General features: G+C 45.8%; 1 protein-coding gene across 3 annotated transcripts in view; it reads right to left on the bottom strand.

Moving 5' to 3' along the window:
* lrfn1 (leucine rich repeat and fibronectin type III domain containing 1) overlaps positions 1-17,752 on the bottom strand; it is an 84,941-nt gene that overhangs the window by 13,832 nt on the left and 53,357 nt on the right. For 2 of the 3 annotated variants that reach the window (XM_084467437.1, XM_084467438.1), the window contains one exon: positions 7,316-7,434. The gene's annotated coding sequence lies outside the window, so the exon portion shown is untranslated. Of the gene's footprint in view, positions 1-7,315; positions 7,435-10,703; positions 10,802-17,752 lie in introns of those variants that run through there. The other variant, XM_084467439.1, reaches the window with a different exon arrangement.

Below are 17,752 nucleotides of genomic sequence, written 5' to 3'. Positions count from 1 at the left end.
CCGCACATCTCTCCACAATCAAATATATCGGCTTATTTATTCTAGTCAAGTTTGAGCACGAATGTTTAATGTCACCAATTCGATTAACTATTTATCATCACCCAAAGGCTAAATCCCCCGTGAAACGTTAAGGAGGCAATTACCTGTTCCCAGCTCCACGCTCCCTTTAAGTTACTGCTCAGGCCCTTTGATGCAGCTCACACATTAATCTCAACAGACTCTGGGATCTAGTTATCAAACCGGATCCTCCCTCCATAAATAATATGGAGGGAGGATGACCATGTATAATAATACCATATATCAGTGCCTCCCAACCAGGGGTACACACCCCGGGCTGGAGGGGGGTAGGGGGCCACCTCCAGGGGGGCATTTATGAAATGGTGTTGCTGATCAATAAAGGAAAGAGCAGAAATAGCAGAAGACCTCAGCTTGTTCCAGATTAAACTCCTCTGTCACTATAATAGTTTGATAATAGTATAGCGTTATATTTTTCAGCATTAGAAGATATCTGGTTTGGTGTCAATGAAGGGGTACTGGAGCCATACTGGTGGGACTCACTTAATTTACGCACTTATGGTAGGTTGTGCGTCCTGGCACTTAAAAATAGTACTTAGCATTGGGTAGCACCTTATCCTAGCTATCTCTGTTGTATACGGGGAATGGGTTAACCTAGTGATTGTTAGTGCTTGGCACTTGGTTCTATGAACAACCTTACTGTAACGACATTGATATATCGTTATATATCGTTTCTCTTTCTTCTGACAAATGTACTTATTGTAAGTCGCTGCGGATAAAAGTGTCTCCTAAATGCCCTAAATATAAATGTACAATGACTCTGGGGGAACAATGGTTAGATCAATCTATCCATCCATCTCACATTGTATTGATACTTGATTGGAAACTGATTACTCTGCATCACGTCTCAGGTCCCCTGCATCATTTCATTGAGATAATTGGACACAACCCTAGATTGATAGAAGCAGACCGCAGCAGATCATCCATGGAGTCCTCACTGATGAAAGAATCACAGGTGAATCACCACACCAAAACCACTGAAGGGTTGTCATGTTCCACCCTGCTAGGGACCGCTGGGCTAAGGGCGCCTATGCGCAGCCAGACAATACTACACATCTGTCTGGCCCTTTCAATGTTCCATAGATCCATACAGATATACAGGTAGAGAGCGGGAGAGAGAGACCTGGGTGCTTTCTGTGGTCCTTCTTTAGGAATCAATAAAACTGCATCTCATCATCATTTATGGGACCCGGTCACAGGACAGGCCCCGGCTTCGTATGATGAGAGTCTTAATAAAAGAATATGGGACACCCGCTCTGTTTCCTGTGAATGAGGCCCTCTCCACCCCCCCTGAGAACGTGGCCTTATAAAACCCCTTTATGTTCCTTATCTGCATGTGGCAAACCTTAAAGGCTCATAAAGCTGATTTAGTGGAGCGCTTCCAGCTCCGTCCCGTCTTCACAGCCCAGTCAGGGTTATTGGTCGATTCCATTAAAATCAGGTCAATGTCAACAGACACACACACACACACACACAGCCTCCTAAATAAGTTCATAAATCCTTTCAAGCACGGGCAGACATGGTCGCTGCCGCAGCAGAGGCCACAGGTCTGCGTCGCTAAGGGGAAATAGAACGTCTGTCCGTTCATTTTTCAAATTCATTACAATTAGGCTGATTAAACTGCAATTTGTGCAATTTAATGAAACACATTATTCTTATCGGGAGACGGAAAATGGAGAAAGTATAGCTTCTTCAAACATTAAATGACCGTAAAACTTGCAGACAAATTAACGCCGACACTCAGTGGGGATCGGTAATTGATATATCGCAGGAGAATTCGAATGATGAAAGATTTAGCATGACAAAAAAAAAGATTATGAGACAATCAGGAAACAACTAATTCGTGAAATCTAATCTTACGAAGCTATTATTATAATTATTTTGAACACCAATTAATATAGGGGAATGATTTGACTGACATTATTATCTTTAATAAATTAAGATTATAAATAATGTATTATGACCTATAACTATGAGCCCAGTTATGGATTTAGATATTTTGTAAGTGAAAACTGTGTAGTATGCGTATAAATAGTACTGTAGGCCTATATCAAACTCTAAATTGTCGACTTTATATTTTCTGCTTAACATTTGCCTTAATTTAAACAATGTCCTTAGAAACCTGTAAAGTAGAGTACGGCATGTTAGTTGTTTATTTTATTTTGTCTTTTGTTTTTTTGTTCACTCTTTCAGTTGTGTGTGTATCCAAAAATCCAAAAATAAAGAATTGAAAATGAATCCTATAGATTGCAGATCAGAGGACACAGACTGCAAATAACAGGGGATTGTCTCTTGATTGTGCACTTCCATGACTTAATGACATAATGAGGCCTTCCTAGTTCAACCATAATACAACATTAACATCTTCCTTGCCATATGGTTGACTCTTAGTTTACCCCCCCCCCCCCCAGAAAACAACCACTTGATAAACAAAGAGACTTTGGACCACTCCACATAATTGAAATTCCAATATTCAATTAACTTAGCTTTGTCGCATTCCTTTCAGGACTGTTTCGTATCCACATGGGAACATTAAGGACCACTGTGGTTGTAAAGTACGAGCTGATGGCCAGCGATTGACTCCTTAACTCCCCATAGCTGCTGAGAAACAGTCTCTGCTTTGCCGCAGGAAAATCCATATTTAATTTCTCCAACAACTGAAGCCTGGTCCCAAACTACAGTAGCACCGTTATTTCTTTTTCACTGTTAAAACGGAACACGTTAGATAATTCATAAGAGGGAATGCATAATATGTAGGGCAACTTCAACCACTTCTTCTGAACAGAAGAATTATGTTGACTGGAAGTTCTCCATGTTTGTGAAGGTGTTCTGCTTTTATTCACAGAAAGTATATTACACGTTTCTTGAGCATCGGAAGACTATTAAGATCTTGGCACATTCACTGGCACCGAATGTGTCGCTCACTGATGCCTCAGACAGATTTAAAACAACGTTTTCATCTGTCGGATCGTATCTGTGTCCCTCAAAGCGTCTCATCATGTTCAGTCGGAAAACACTGAACGGATGGATGGATAAGGCTGTTCCATTATTTTCTCTTTTCGTTGTCAACCACTACGCCCAAATCCAATCAAATGATCAAATCTTGAACGGGGACTCACGCATTTTTTAAATGTATTCACCGAACCGAACACGCGGCGCACACAACTCTACTACCGCTAAGTACTACCCTTCCATAATGTCGTCGTCCCCCCCCCCCCCCCCCCCCCTCCTGAACAGAGAGGAAGAAAGGCACTAGCGACCTTCCTGAGTGACACCACCCCACTTAAACATCATTCTGCCCCCACATCCATAACCCTGCATCACGGGCAGCTCATCGTGCCAGCACCACTTATCACAACCCTGCCTCGTTTACAAGCGCTCCTCTTCCTCACATCCTCCCTTCCCACCGGCCGATGATCCGATGCAAATCCTAGCAACAGCGTGGACGTGAGCCTCATCTCAAGCACCCTCGCCGACCGTCTCCACGGTGATGCAAGCAGAGGAGAGCATCCTCCCTCCTCTTTGGATCGGGGGTTGGTTCCTGGGTAGGGTGGACTGGTGGCTCCTAACCATAGCGGGAGAGGATGCTGCTCAGACCCTGCTGGCTGGCTAACCCCCCCACCCCCCCCCCCACGTGTGGGAGCATGGTGCCGGCTAACAGACCGCCATGGAGATCTGCTGTGGTGGGGCACAGATGGACCGCGGCGCTTGAGCCCCGTGACACGTGTGGGAAGGACAGAGAGCGGCTGCTCCGTCCGGAGGAACGTTTGGTGGCGGTGTGGTTAGCAGGTGGGGTCGGCTTAGCCCAGGACGTAGAGCAGGTTGACTTGTAACCCGGAGGTTGCTAGTTTGATCCCTGGCTCCTTGTAGCCGAGTGTTGACGTGTCCCTGAGCAAGACACCTGACCCCAAATGCTCCCGACGAGCTGGCTGTCGCCCCGCATGGTTGATTCCGCCGCCGGTGTGTGAATGTGTGCATGAATGGTTCTAAGTTGCTTTAAATAAAAGCGCCTGCTAAATGCCCTGAATGTAAATGTTAGCTTGTGCGCTACACTGATGTGCTGACGCTACACAGAATGAGGGTACGCTTGGTAAGTGATGACGGCCTTTGTGTCCAAGAGAGCAGGCATTGGGTTTGTTATCGCCGCCATGCAAGTCTCTTTTGTTTGGCTGAGCCAGTGGCAGGGAAAGGGATTTCTGTCCCTTGCAGTTCCCGATCTCAATGAACACATTACAAGAAGCGATACAATTGTAGATAACATAATGAACATGGAAGATTTGGTGTTTTTTTTCCAGAAAATTAACAAAAGGAACCACGATTGATAAAATCACCCATTTAACAGTTAGAGCTTAAGCAATTCAAAGACAAATTCCTTAATTACAAGAATAACGCCTGATGAATAAATATCCCTGCAGTGATTTCCTCAAGTCGAGGCCGTGAAGCCTCTAGGAAGGAAAGGCGGCCGTGAGCCAAGACCATAAGCCTGCTTCCTCTTGTCGCAATGAGGCACTCTGACTCGGTGCTGATGCGTGCATTTCTCTGGAATAAAAGAGGAGACCGGATGACGGCTGCTTGGGAAGCATAGCGATGGCAGTCGTCTAGCGATGCGGTGGATGTGTGTCAGTGACGCCTAGCGATGCGGTGATGTGTGTCAGTGACTGGGGTGGATGTGTGCCATGGCGCCTCGCTGGGAAGCAGAACGCTCCATCAAGGCTTTTGGAGAGCAGAACCAGTCTATTCATCCGTAAGCTGGCGAGCTTTGTGTCTCTGGTGAATGGCATTCAAACACACAGACGTATAGATTACATTATTGTAAAGAAACAAATCACTGGTTTTTCTAGGGACACAGGTCAACCGCGGTGGTGGTGAAGGCTAGTTTTAAAGCACATAAGTGCCTTAACCTTGGTAATGTAATGCTAGTGCAGTCTCTCAGTCACACGCCAGTCTGTCATTCATCCACTTGCATTTTCTGCTTCTGGGGATAAGGTTGTTATTCAGATATCAACGAGTTGCTAACTTGTTATCAATGAACTTTTTCACAAAGGCCCGTCCCTCATTTCATCATCTGATAACGGTCGTCATGGTGCATGCACGATGACTCAGCACAAACTCTATAAGGCCATTTCCTGTTGATTTGCAGTGAGAATATAAAGAGTCATATGTAAGAAAAAAAATCCTCAAGGATGTAGAACAGAGATAGATGACCCCAACTGTGCGTGTGTGTGTGTGTGTGTGTGTGTGTGTGTGTGTGTGTGTGTATGGATACAAAGTCAATCAACAGTGATTCAGCCATGAATAGAAGGCCATGGAAGTGACTCAGCCTGTGTGTGTGTGTGTGTGTGTGTGTGTGTGTGTGCCAACCTTGAGTGCATCTGGGATTACAAAACAGATATTGAGCGTTTGTGATTGTGAGTAAGAGAAAACAGCAAGATGGCTAAGAGTGCCCCACCTGGAGCTGTGTGTGTGTATAAGTGTGTATATGTGTGTAGATGTGTGTAGGTGTGTGTCTGTTGGTGTGTGTCTGTGTGTGTGTGTGTGTGTGTGTGTGTCTGTGTGTGTGTGTGGATGTCTGTGTGTTAGTGTAGGTGAGTGTGTAGGTGTGGGGGTGTATGTGTGTGTGTGTGTGTGTGTGTGCGCTTGTATGTGTTTGACCTCCCAGGGTACCGCTGAACTGGAATTTTTTCGCTTACCTCAGCAGCTCAGAAAACTATTACCTGTACCCTGTTTTTATTTTAAATAAAACTGCCACGATAGTGTATGGAATAGTATATATATTCTGTCCGTTTTATTTTGTGCTGCCGATACGATACCGTTCCAGGGAACACCGAGAGGGCGGCTCAGGTTACCGACGGCGGAGCAGGGCAGTGAGCACGGCTATCAACGGCTTTTCTGAACCCCCCCTACCCACCCCCCCACCCCCCTCACTCCCCTCACTTAGAAACTTAAAAGACACAGTCAACTCAAAAAGACCAGCTGGGGAGGTTTTTTTATTTATAATTGTACTATTTGTGAACATATAGCTAAACATAGAGATTTGTATGGACTAATTAAAACTAATTAGCATGTTATGCTCGCCAGACAATATTACAAGCCGTAGCTTGTTGTGCGTGGACGCAGCTCTTTATGCGTAGACGTAGTTCTTTATGCGTAGACGTAGTTCTTTATGTGTAGACGTAGCTCTTTATGCGTAGACGTGTAGACGTAGCTCTTTATGCGTATACGTAGCTTGCTATTCGTTGACGTAGCTCGTTAGACCTAGATGTAGCTCGTTAAGCGTAGACATAGCTCGTTAGGCCTCAATGTACCTCGTTAGGCATAGACGTAGCTCGTTATGCATAGGCGACGCTCGTTAAAAGCGTACAAAGGGGGGAGGGGGGGGGGGGGGGGGGGGGTGAACCATCGTAGGGCTTAGAACTCAGTCACACGTGTGGGGTAATTAGAGCTGTCCCGTTTCAACCAGTAGAGGCCAAGTGGGAGCCTCCATCTTGCTTTGCAGGGAACCACACTCACACATGACTAGGTCTCTCTCTCTCTCTCTCTCTCTCTCTCTCTCTCTCTCTCTCTCTCTCTCTCTCTCTCTCTCTCTCTCTCTCCAACAACACACATACCACACCCTCTCACCAACATCAAACCCACTGCACAGCACAACCGTAGAATTTGGGGAAAAAACTCAAAGGCTCAGGTGGCGTAACCATCAGGTGTACGCCCCCCCCCCCCCTCCTTCCCTGGCAAGCCCCCGCCCCCCAAACCCCCCGGTGGGATCAAGTGGCTGGCCAGCACAGTTGGTCTTCACCGTTTATTGGTGTAGTTGGTGCAGTGACATGCCCTGGTTGGGAGGGGAGGGGGTGCATACAAGCGTAGACTGTATACTGCACTAGATGAGCCCGCTGTAAGACTCAGCCTACCTGCACTCTACAGACACGAGTGCATCAAATCAATAAAGCACTATATGCACCACCTTTTACTTTATAATTCACTTATTGCACATGGGTGGTTGAGAGATTGCACCTGCTCTCGGTGGAAATAGGGCCGGTGGTGCAGAGTCTTGCATGTCGACAATTTAGCTCATCTAGGGTTGGGGAATGAGCAGAAGATAAAATGTAAGCCGTGTAACCGCGCACCCTGCAGGAACAGAGCCCATGCCAGCGCAGCAGCTTTCTGGGCCGCGGACCGAAGACGCAGATGGCAGTGATACGAAAAAACACAAAAGGCAGGAAGAGGCGCACGGCACCCTACTCACCAGATATCAAGCCCGGGTCTCCATCTCAGGTATCACATCAGCTTCCTGTTCAGGCCGGCCGCCTGGAGCTCTGGGAGGGACACGCCCGCTGGCCTCATAGAAGAACACCAGCCACAGGCCTGCAGAGACAGTCAGCACCGTCAGAAAATACAGTCAGTAAGAGGGGTAGGCCTGCAGAGACAGTCAGCACCGTCAGAAAATACAGTCAGTAAGAGGGGTAGGCCTGCAGACACAGTCGACACCGTCAGAAAATACAGTCAGTAAGAGGGGTAGGCCTGCAGATACAGTCAGTAGGAGGGGTAGGCCTCCAGATACAGTCAGTAAGAGGGGTAGGGGGGTCAGGCCTCCAGATACAGTCAGTAAGAGGGGTAGGCCTGCAGATACAGTCAGTAAGAGGGATAGGGGTAGGCCTGCAGATACAGTCAGTAAGAGGGGTAGGCCTGCAGATACAGTCAGTAAGAGGGATAGGGGTAGGCCTGCAGATACAGTCAGTAAGAGGGGTAGGCCTGCAGATACAGTCAGTAAGAGGGGTAGGCCTGCAGATACAGTCAGTAAGAGGGATAGACCTGCAGATACAGTCAGTAAGAGGGTGGGCCTGCAGATACAGTCAGTAAGAGGGGTAGGCCTGCATATACAGTCAGTAAGAGGGGTAGGCCTCCAGATACAGTCAGTAAGAGGGGTAGGGGGGTCAGGCCTGCAGATACAGACAATGGAGGTGTTACCCCCCCCCCCCCCTGCTTCAGTGCATGGCTGACAGCGAACGCTCGCAGTAAAGTGGGAAGCGGTCATTTGTTGGTAATCGCATCGACTAAAGCTTGCTGCCGCTTTCCACTTGGAGGCATCTGGGTGGGATCTGAGCACTGATCTGATTTAGGAGACGTGGGAGATCGCTAAACAGCAGCCGAGGCTGGGGGGGGGGGGGGGGGAAAGGAAAGGCACGCGGTTGCTAATAATACACAGAACGTGAATTGTGTTCCACGTTGTGTGTCATTAATAATTCAGCGAATTATTGTCTCTGAAGATGGGAAAAGTATAAAGAGGGGGCATTATGAAAAATGAATCGCGTTACGCTACGGCGTTAGCGAAAACCGTCCTTGGGAAACAAAACACTGCACTGTGTCGTCCAGACCCCCTAACTCAGTGACCGGGGAACGCGGAGATATGAAGATTAATGCATTCTCAAGCATTTCAACATACATCACGCACTGGCCTTATTGACTTAATGAGAAACAAACGGGGACTTGATTAGAGCGCATGGCTACTCTCATGAATACCCCCGCCGTGTCCGGCACTCTACGCTCCCCCAAATTCATTACATCCTCTCTGCCTCTCACGTCGTTGCGTTCTCCTTTCCAATTCCCCCTCGTAATCCGCAAAGTTTCCAACGCCAACGCCAAGGTCAAAAGGCTGGCGGGCGAGGAGGGGGTGGTTCTCAATTTACGTTTCTCCCCTGCCAAACCCTCCCCCCTCCTCCCCCCCACCCCCCCTCGCTCCAGCATTCGTCATATTCAAAAACAAGTTCCCAGACATGTCCCCGCTGCGCTGGAGGTGCGGGGGGCCTGCGATGCGATGCGATGCGTGAGCGGGGGGGGGTGGGGGATTACCATAGCGCCCTCGTCGGTCGGTCGGCCGCGGTCGGTGCCGTCATGCGTGAGGGCAGAAGCCTCCACTCAGGTCTCCTCAGACTCTGGCGCACATTTGCATTCGAGGGAGGCCTCTGTAGGCGGGGGCACGGGGGCGGGGGGGGTGGGGGGGGGGGCTGTCACCGGCTGCTATTCATCCATCCGATGAAGCATTTATGACGCAACCTTTTTCTTTGGGGGTACGTCAGCGCCGTCCGTTCCGGTTACTCGCATGGCGGGAGGCACGTCTGTTTCGTTTTGGGGTTAAAAAAAAAAAAAAAAAGAAAACCCGAAAAAAAAAGTGAAACAGTGAAAGTGAGGCGAAGGGAAAAGCGTCGGTGTGTGGTCGGGCTAATCGCAGAGCGCTCCGTTGCCCCCGAGCAGTCACGATGTGCATGGCTTTTGTTTTTAACCGTATGGTAAACACCAAACGCGCCCACTCTTCTTCCTCGCCATGGCGGCCTGTCATCTCATGACCCACCGGAAGCCGGCCGCGCGTGGGGTCAGGAATTAGCGGGCTAACACAACATGCCCTCCGATCGCTAGCTCCGCTGGCTCCGGTCTGCACGTCCACACGCATCACATCATCACCTGGCCTGCTGTGATGGGGGCAGGGCACATCTCAGGCCCCCCCCCCCCCCACCCCCATCCCCCCCCACCTTAATCTCCAATACAGCTTTCACTTCAATATATCACAACACTCGTTCAGTTCCTTCCCTCTCTCCGTTCTCCTGTTTGCAGGCCTCAATAACCCACAAGCCCCTTATACGAAGTGAAAAGGATAAATAATTCTTCAGCACCGCACCTCCGTAGCCACAGGACATGTACTGTCCAGTTATTATCCATCACCCTGCCAAGCGTCCCGGCCCCCAGGCTTCCAGGGGAGACGGCGGGGGGGCCGGGCCGGCTATAGGAGGCAGCCCTCCTCCACGCCTGCCAACCCGGATACCGGCAATGCTGCTGTCTGACAACAAGGGAGAACTGAAGTCTCTCTCTCTCTCTCTCTACCTCCGTCTTGCTCGCTTGGTCTCTCTCTCTCTCTACCTCCCTCTTGGTCTCTCTCTCTCTAGCTCGCTACCTCCCTCTTGTGCTCCCTCTCTCTCCCTCTTGCTCTCTCACTCCCTCCCCTACTTCTCTACTGTCTCCCGGTAGTTGTGTTGCGGCCTGTCAGTCCTGCGGTGAAGACGCAGGATGACTGGCGTGAAAGCAATACGTTCCGACAGCTGAGGGAGGAGATGAATACTGTGGCGTTCCGTACACAGGAAAACAAACCCCTGGTTGGTTTAGCGTACAGAAGCAAATATTCTCCGAGACCAAAGACCCCGGGAACAGAGAGACGCAGACGAGGCGGGACTGAGCATGAAGAGCAGAAAAGTTGACTCCACTTTGAGGCTCCACTTGTTGGAGCGTTTTTCCTCTTTCTTCTTCTACTACTGCTACTACTTCGTAGTCGTAGTCGCACGCTTCTCCCGCTCGTCCACAGATCTCGTGTTAACCTACCTTGTCAAAAGAATTTGCCCGATGTGACGTACACACCACACACAGCTCCTGTTCTGGACGATAGCAACTGCTATTGTGAATGATGTATGGGGCGAGAGAGAGTGAGAGAGGGAGAGCGGGAGCGAGACCGAGAGAGAGACAGAGGCCGAGAGAGAGACAGAGACGGTGAGAGAGAGCGACAAAGCATTATAGAGAAAGAGGGAGAGGTGGACTTTAAAGCACATGACAAGGTGTCCCGTCCCATTAGAGTCGGCGGAGGAGATTACCTCGCTGAGGGTGACGGAGGAAACAGCTCGAGGTGATGGCTGGAGGTGATCAGTGGCCAATGGCTGCGTATACAGCCCCCCGGTCGGCAGCATGGACCCCCCGGAGGGAGGCCAGAGGGCAGATAGGACCATAGTATCACGCAGGAGGCCTTCAAAAATATACAGGAAATACAATCCAGCGCCGCTCAAATGCCCTCGCGATAAGTCTTTTGCGACTCAACTTTAGTGTTTGCGGGAAAATGTTTTTGGACTGAATCGTCGGTTGCGTCGAACATTCAACGTTTCCAAACAAGACACGTGGGCGGTAAAAAAAAACAACCTACAAGCGGCTTATTTCCCAACCGATAAATGAAACAAATTTCAGCTCATGAAAGAGTGCGCTCAGCATCACAGGTCTACTTGCTTTCTTTGAAGAGTCTTATCGACTGGGGAACCCGGGCAGGTTTGTATACGCATGAAAGGGGGATGAAGCAGGAGATAAAATACACAAGCATCCATGTACCATGTCTCATATCAAAGACAAATAAAACACAAAAATAATTCACTTCTTTCCTGAACTTCCGGGTGGCAAGACAAAAGGAGGCTGGGCCGCTCGTCGGTCAAAAGGGGGTTCTCCGTGATTGGTTCTCCCGTGTTTTAGACCCGGTGTAGTGGGCGGGGGGTGGGGTTACGCAGGGCCGCAGCGCTAGCTTCTCACAGATAAAAGAGGGGCCGTCTCAATGTCACCATGACTCAGCAGCGGTGGACCGCCACAGCCATTTTGATCAAGAAGAAGCAACATGAAGGGCTGCTCGGAGGTGTAGGATGACCCGCGAACAGAGAGCGTGACCGGGAGGAGCCCGTCTCAGCGTATCAACACCGGCTCCATTACCATGTAGCACAACAATTACTCTGCTGCTCGCGCTCCCGTGTCCCAGCTTTGATTAACGATACCAGTTAGACACCAGATAGTGCGCTGACAAAACAACCGTCGTCCACATTGCTTTGTGTATTGTAATGGTATTTATATATATTATATATATTTTTTAATTCTATATATATTTTTATTTTTATATATATATATATATATATATATATATATATATATATCAGTGGATCACTATTATTTTGCTTTAATTTGTCCTTCAAAACCGTTTTATAAACTCTACGAACAAAGCTAATGAACAAATTGTTACCTTGCTCAAAGTAATCACAGCCAATCAATGGGCAGTATAAGCAGAACCCAACGGCCCTAATGAAATGAATGACAACCATTCATTGGAAATGCTTGACCCCGCGTTAAAGCACTGTGTTCTCCTCACAAAGAGTAATCTCACTGGAGCTCACCGCAAACGTGCGCACTTGCCGTTGAACCAAATCTTCGAAGCCCATTGAAGACGCGAGCGACCCTAACTTAGGACGACAAGACAGGCATTTTCACTAATCCACTACAATGACCGTCCCTAATGAACATAACTCCCCCTGCGTCATGTCCCTAACTACATCGATCTCCTCGGTTATAGAGAAGATGGTTTCAGGGAAATAATTGCTGGTAGGAACGAGTTTAATTGAGTAATTCGCTTTTTTATTAGCTTTCACAAACCTTTGACATTCGAGGTCAAGTGAAAGACGCATAGAGTGCGGGTCAGCCAATCAATACTCATGAATCTGAGTCCGGGAGGCAAGGTTACCAGCGAGGGAAGCCGGCGCTCGAGGAACACACAATGGATCATGAAACCCCTATCTCAGCGACAATTAAGCCTGTGTGTTTCCAGTGTTGTAGAAACAGATGACGAAGGAGCTACACCACGGCGTGGGCAGGGATAATGAAATCCCCATCTCTCCCCTTCTCTCTCCCTCGGAGAGACAGGCAGATTGTTGTTGTTGTGGTAGTGGGGGCTCCTGGAAGCTGAAGTGAAGCATTCTGGGTCAGATGAAGACTGCTGTGTAAACGCACCGTTAGACATGTCATAGTAATGTGACCTACGGCGTTCCCGACGAGCAAAGTGGCACTTTACGCGACAAGTCAGCCAGCACCAAATTGGATTTGGCCAATACCAATATATGATATGAAAGCTTTCTGGTTTGCATCCTGATAACCGAACATGGTTTGTCACGTAAACACGGACTACATGGGGTATATGCCATCCTGCTGAAATGTGGATAATAGCAGTGTGCAAGATACAGAGAGAAAGAGCAGGGAATCACGGCCATGAGACTAAACGCTACATTTGATAATAGACGCCAGCACCAGCCAGATTTCATTATATGTCAAAAAGACATATTTAAACATATGTAAACATAGAAATGACCTGGGGAATCGCAACTTCATAATTGGAGCTACAAACACATTTTAAGAGACAGCATAACTAGCAAACATGTGGTTTGATGAACAATAGATTGCGGGTTTCTGTCAACACGTCATCTTATTTGTCTAATTGGGCTCAGCCTTCATTAGAATACTCCCAAAGCAGGCAGTTTATCCTCTTAACTGAAAAACCCCCATACTAGGTCCTCGCTTACTAAACAGCTCCCAGCTCAAGATGAGACATTATTCTACAAGCAATGACAAATCATTAAATCCCCCAATGCAGAGAGCTTAGGCAAAGTAGGAGGAAATACACATTTTAGCTACAGGATGAACATAATAATTTATTTCACAAATGATGGATTGTTGTATGGGATTTCTTTTCATCCTCGCAGGTATTGGATTATATTTTCAGGAGGCAGAGTGAAGTTTTGTAATCAAATGAGAATTTTGATATGTTTATTGATTGATGACATGAAAAACAAAGTTTTTAATCAACAATATAAGGGTAAGCCTTCGGCATGATTCAGAAATTAAATAAATAAGTTCATTAACAAGAAAACCCTGTAGTCATTGGTTCTCCAAAATCAGCATAGCTAGCTAGCTAGCTAGCTATCTATCTATCTATCTATCTCTTTCTGTCTATGATCTGAAATCCAACAGTGTGTTACATTCCTGATGTGCACCGAAATTGCATGAGAGGATTAAATGTCCAATTCCTGTAATTCCCTCATGATGCTTTTATAATGTGCTTATAGAGATTATGTGTGTAATCTTTCCAGAGGCAGGCCTAGAGTGCTCCTCCGGCCACATCCAGTAGTTATCCAGTTATTGTGTACACTCAACCTGTCAACATTGTGTACACTCAACCTGTCACACATTCATTCCTTATCTGTGACACCAGGTAGTTTGGCAAGTGCCCTATAGTTTCCTTTATTCTGTACATTTTACAGTTTTACAGTTATGGCTCCTATCGATTTGCAATAATTTTTATGTCGGAAATAATGTGCCGTTTTCTTTGCTGCTTGGCGAAATCCTGCCATTGTGGGGGATATAAACCCACAGGAAGGTTTGAACGCCATACATAAAGGTTTCAGATCTGCCTCATTTGCCCTATTGAGCTTTAACCCGAGGTTGTGAATCTGGTCCTTTGTAAGTAAGTGATTTCACGCTCAGGAGAGTCCTATACAAACACAGAGGGTAATCTGTATCTCCAGGAAAAAACACATTCATTACTAGGGAGGGCTTGCCCACATAAATCACACTTTGTTCCCTTACTGTTGCTCTGTAATAATCTTGTGTTGTGGAAGTCTAGTGTGAATCTGTATCGGCATAGTAACAAATCACAAATGTTTCTGCTCTGTCTTGGTGGAATTATTATGCCGGTATATATACTTGTGTGTACCGTTCGTATCAAGGATTTTTCTTTTTTGTTGTTTTCTCATTAAAATTAGCATGAGAAGATGGAGACACCGTTTGAAGTCAGACTTGGGGAGACCAGGGTTCACTGTAAAATAAAATCCTATCCCGTTTCATACATTAGACACTTAGGAGGGAAGTGGAGATGCCTTCAGATGCTAAAAAAAAATGCCTTCTTTCAATATGAAGAAAAATAACTGTCACTGTCCGTCAAATATCACTTTGAATATTGAAAGTCTACTTTTTCCGAATTTTTTTTTTCCGAACACACGGGGAGAAAAAGAAAAAAAGTACTTCTAAAGCCTCATCTTCAACTTAAAGATCAGTGAGAGACCTTGAAGTCCCTTATTTCCCAGAGAAAAGCATATGGCACAATCTTGCAGGATGAATGTGACAACCTGTCGATGAACAATGGATGGAACTAAGCAGGAATCAGACAAGCCGGGGGTTTTCTTCCCTGGGAGACTAGTGTCAGAGACCTGCCCTGCTTGGCAAAACCTGTCACTGTGACAGCCTGTGAAAGGCTCTGAAGGAACAAAGTGGCCCCTCAGAACCGTGGAGCGCAGACCGGATCAGAAAAGTATATTAAAGAGAAACACAAACAACCCCCCCAAAAAGGGCTTCAAATGTTTCTGCTTTAATCAAATCCTCAAGTGTTTTTATTGGGAGATGTTTCTGCTATTTGGATTTGTTTTTGAGGGGTTTAAAATGGCTGGATGCCGTAATCAGCTTTGTCTGTCAGGAAAAGAATATGAATGAAACAAAACAGTTGAACCACAGAGCGACAAGATGTAATCAAATCAGTTCTTGTATGCTATGGGAGGAATAATGGAGAGGATTTGATTCTGTTCTGCATTCATCCTAAGCTCCTCCCTCACATGCACAAAACAGGATGACGCTGATGGATTTGGCAGTAAAAAACTAAACGCAAAACGAAGAAAGATAACATCACACAAAAATGATCTGAAATCTCAATCATCTTTTGAAGAGCTCTAAAACACGCATTAAGGTTTATCAAACCTAACCCAAGTTTTGTCAGCCCCTAAAAACAAACCGTTAACTGTTTATATTTGTTTATTGGCATATACTTTACCAGGGAAATACCAATAAAGCATACACTATGTGCCAAATGTGGATTTCAATGATCCAATCAAAGCTTTTGCCAGACAGCCCGGATTGTGTGGCCCAAGTTTAATTGAGCAACAACTTTTATGCTCTTCCGAGTCAGTCCACCTCAATTCAAATCCACCCCAGGCTCCAGAGATATTTTCACTCATAAAAGATGTAGCATCTGAGCTCTCTGAGCTCTCAATGATTACCAACCCTGGCGTTTTAGTAGAAACCTGTCTGACCCTGTCTTAGCATGCATTCTTATCTGTAAGACTGGGTTCATAATGGTTTATTAATTCAGCAATATGAGTGGGAAGGATAGTGTAATGGCTATTGGTTTCAATCCCCATGTCAAAAGTCTACCTGAAGGCATCTTTGCAAACCCTATCTAATCCATACAGACATGTATCCCATTTCACTGTTAGTTGTTGCGGATAAAAACTTAGTCACAAGTAGATTGAATTATAATGAAATAAAATGACATACATAGTACATTGGCCAGCCGATATTGAATATGATCAAAACAATATTTATTGTTATTATAATAATAAATATTATAACCTTGTTCAAATGCCTCATACCACATATAAAACATTTAGATTGAAGGTTATTCTATTTTACTTACAACTTATTGATACATTTTTTAATAGACAAAATAAGACAATTTGCCTGAAAGGACAATGAATTGAATGTGAGATTGGAGATTATTCTTACATCCAAATATTACCTTTGAAAATAAAACAAATAGAAGATATTCTGAAAATCAATCAATAGTAATCAGTCCTCATATCTATATCCTGAACTTGCATGTTCAAATCTGATTAAAGTTGCAACATTTCAACTAGCTTGTAGCTTAAAGAATCCTAAACATATCTGTAGTCAATGCACACAGATACTGATTTAAATCCTGTCATCAATAAAATCACATTGGCTAACTAATATAGTCTACAAATACAAAATGGCAGCCCATATCTCTCTTTGTTTAGAATCGTACTATACGCTACATCGCATCACACAGCCAGTTAGAGTGGACAGAAGACTTATCTGTTTTTTTGACTTCGGAAAGTCTTCCGAATAAATATGGGGAGGGGCTCAATCGTATACGAACCGACTTCAAATAAAATAAAAAAAACTGCCAAATTCTTTTCATGAATCCCCTCATCATTTCCTCTCATCATTTGTGCGGCTCTCAAACCTGATCATAAACGCGGTCGCTCAAGCAGGGATTTATGTATGTACTATTGACTCTGCGAGGTCTTTGAACTCTGTATCGTTCTCACGGGGAAGAAGAATTTCCAGGACTGTCTCCTTGCTATGCTTGACAGCTGTATACATTTGCACTATGCTAGCACGGTTCAGGGTGACGCCATCCATAATGGATCTGCGGTGGTGCAAGGTGGAGCGTGTCACCTAGAGTCACTGGTGACAGTGGGACTATGAAATGAAAGGGGACCATCATTGAATATTCAGGGGTGGGTTTTAAGTGCCAATGCCATTCCATCAAGCCTTCAAGGGACCACTTATGAAAAGTATTTTTTTTTGCCCTCAGTGCTCAGAGTTCATTTGTCATTCATGTTAATACAATATTTACATGCCCTTGTTCTTTGATCTAAATAACACATTCCCAACAGTTTTTCAGCTCACTAGAAGTCGGGACTGCCTAAACCCTACCATCGTAGCCTTGTTTTCTCACATTGTCATGGGTAGCTTCTGGTAAAGCCGATTAGCCCATGCTGAATCTTCAAATACTGTTTAATATTGCAAAAATTGCCTTCCTCGAGAATATTAGATTTTCTTGTGAGAACAATAGCTTCGACTACTGCCAATGTCTGTCCACACACTGAGGTCTGTTGTGCTGCACTGGGAAGGATTTGGACCGAAATGAAAAGCCAGGTGGAGGCATTCTTTATTTTAGCATTTAAACACTTGTTGGCAGTTGATGGCTATCCGCAAATTTAATATTGAACTGCTGCCTTTGGGCATCTCAGACACTTAACACTGTACACACAGCTCGCTCTGGCACAAACAATGACATGCTCTGGGTAATCTCTGGAACACATTTCCATGCAGTTTCTGCTCTTTGTTTTGTTGATATTTCTAATGTAACAAGACACTACTTCTGGTACAAATGAACGATTGTCAAGGTTCCAGTTTTAGATTTGATAATTTTTTATAAAAGTACTAAATAGTTTAGCAAAATGGACCACCTTGTGTTTTCTGAATACGCAAAATA

Source organism: Micromesistius poutassou (assembly GCF_964030765.1).
Source record: "Micromesistius poutassou genome assembly, chromosome: 4".
In the NCBI taxonomy this organism is placed as follows: domain Eukaryota; kingdom Metazoa; phylum Chordata; class Actinopteri; order Gadiformes; family Gadidae; genus Micromesistius; species Micromesistius poutassou.
The sequence above is the reverse complement of the archived record's forward strand: the minus strand, read 5'-3'. Positions and strand labels throughout refer to the sequence as shown.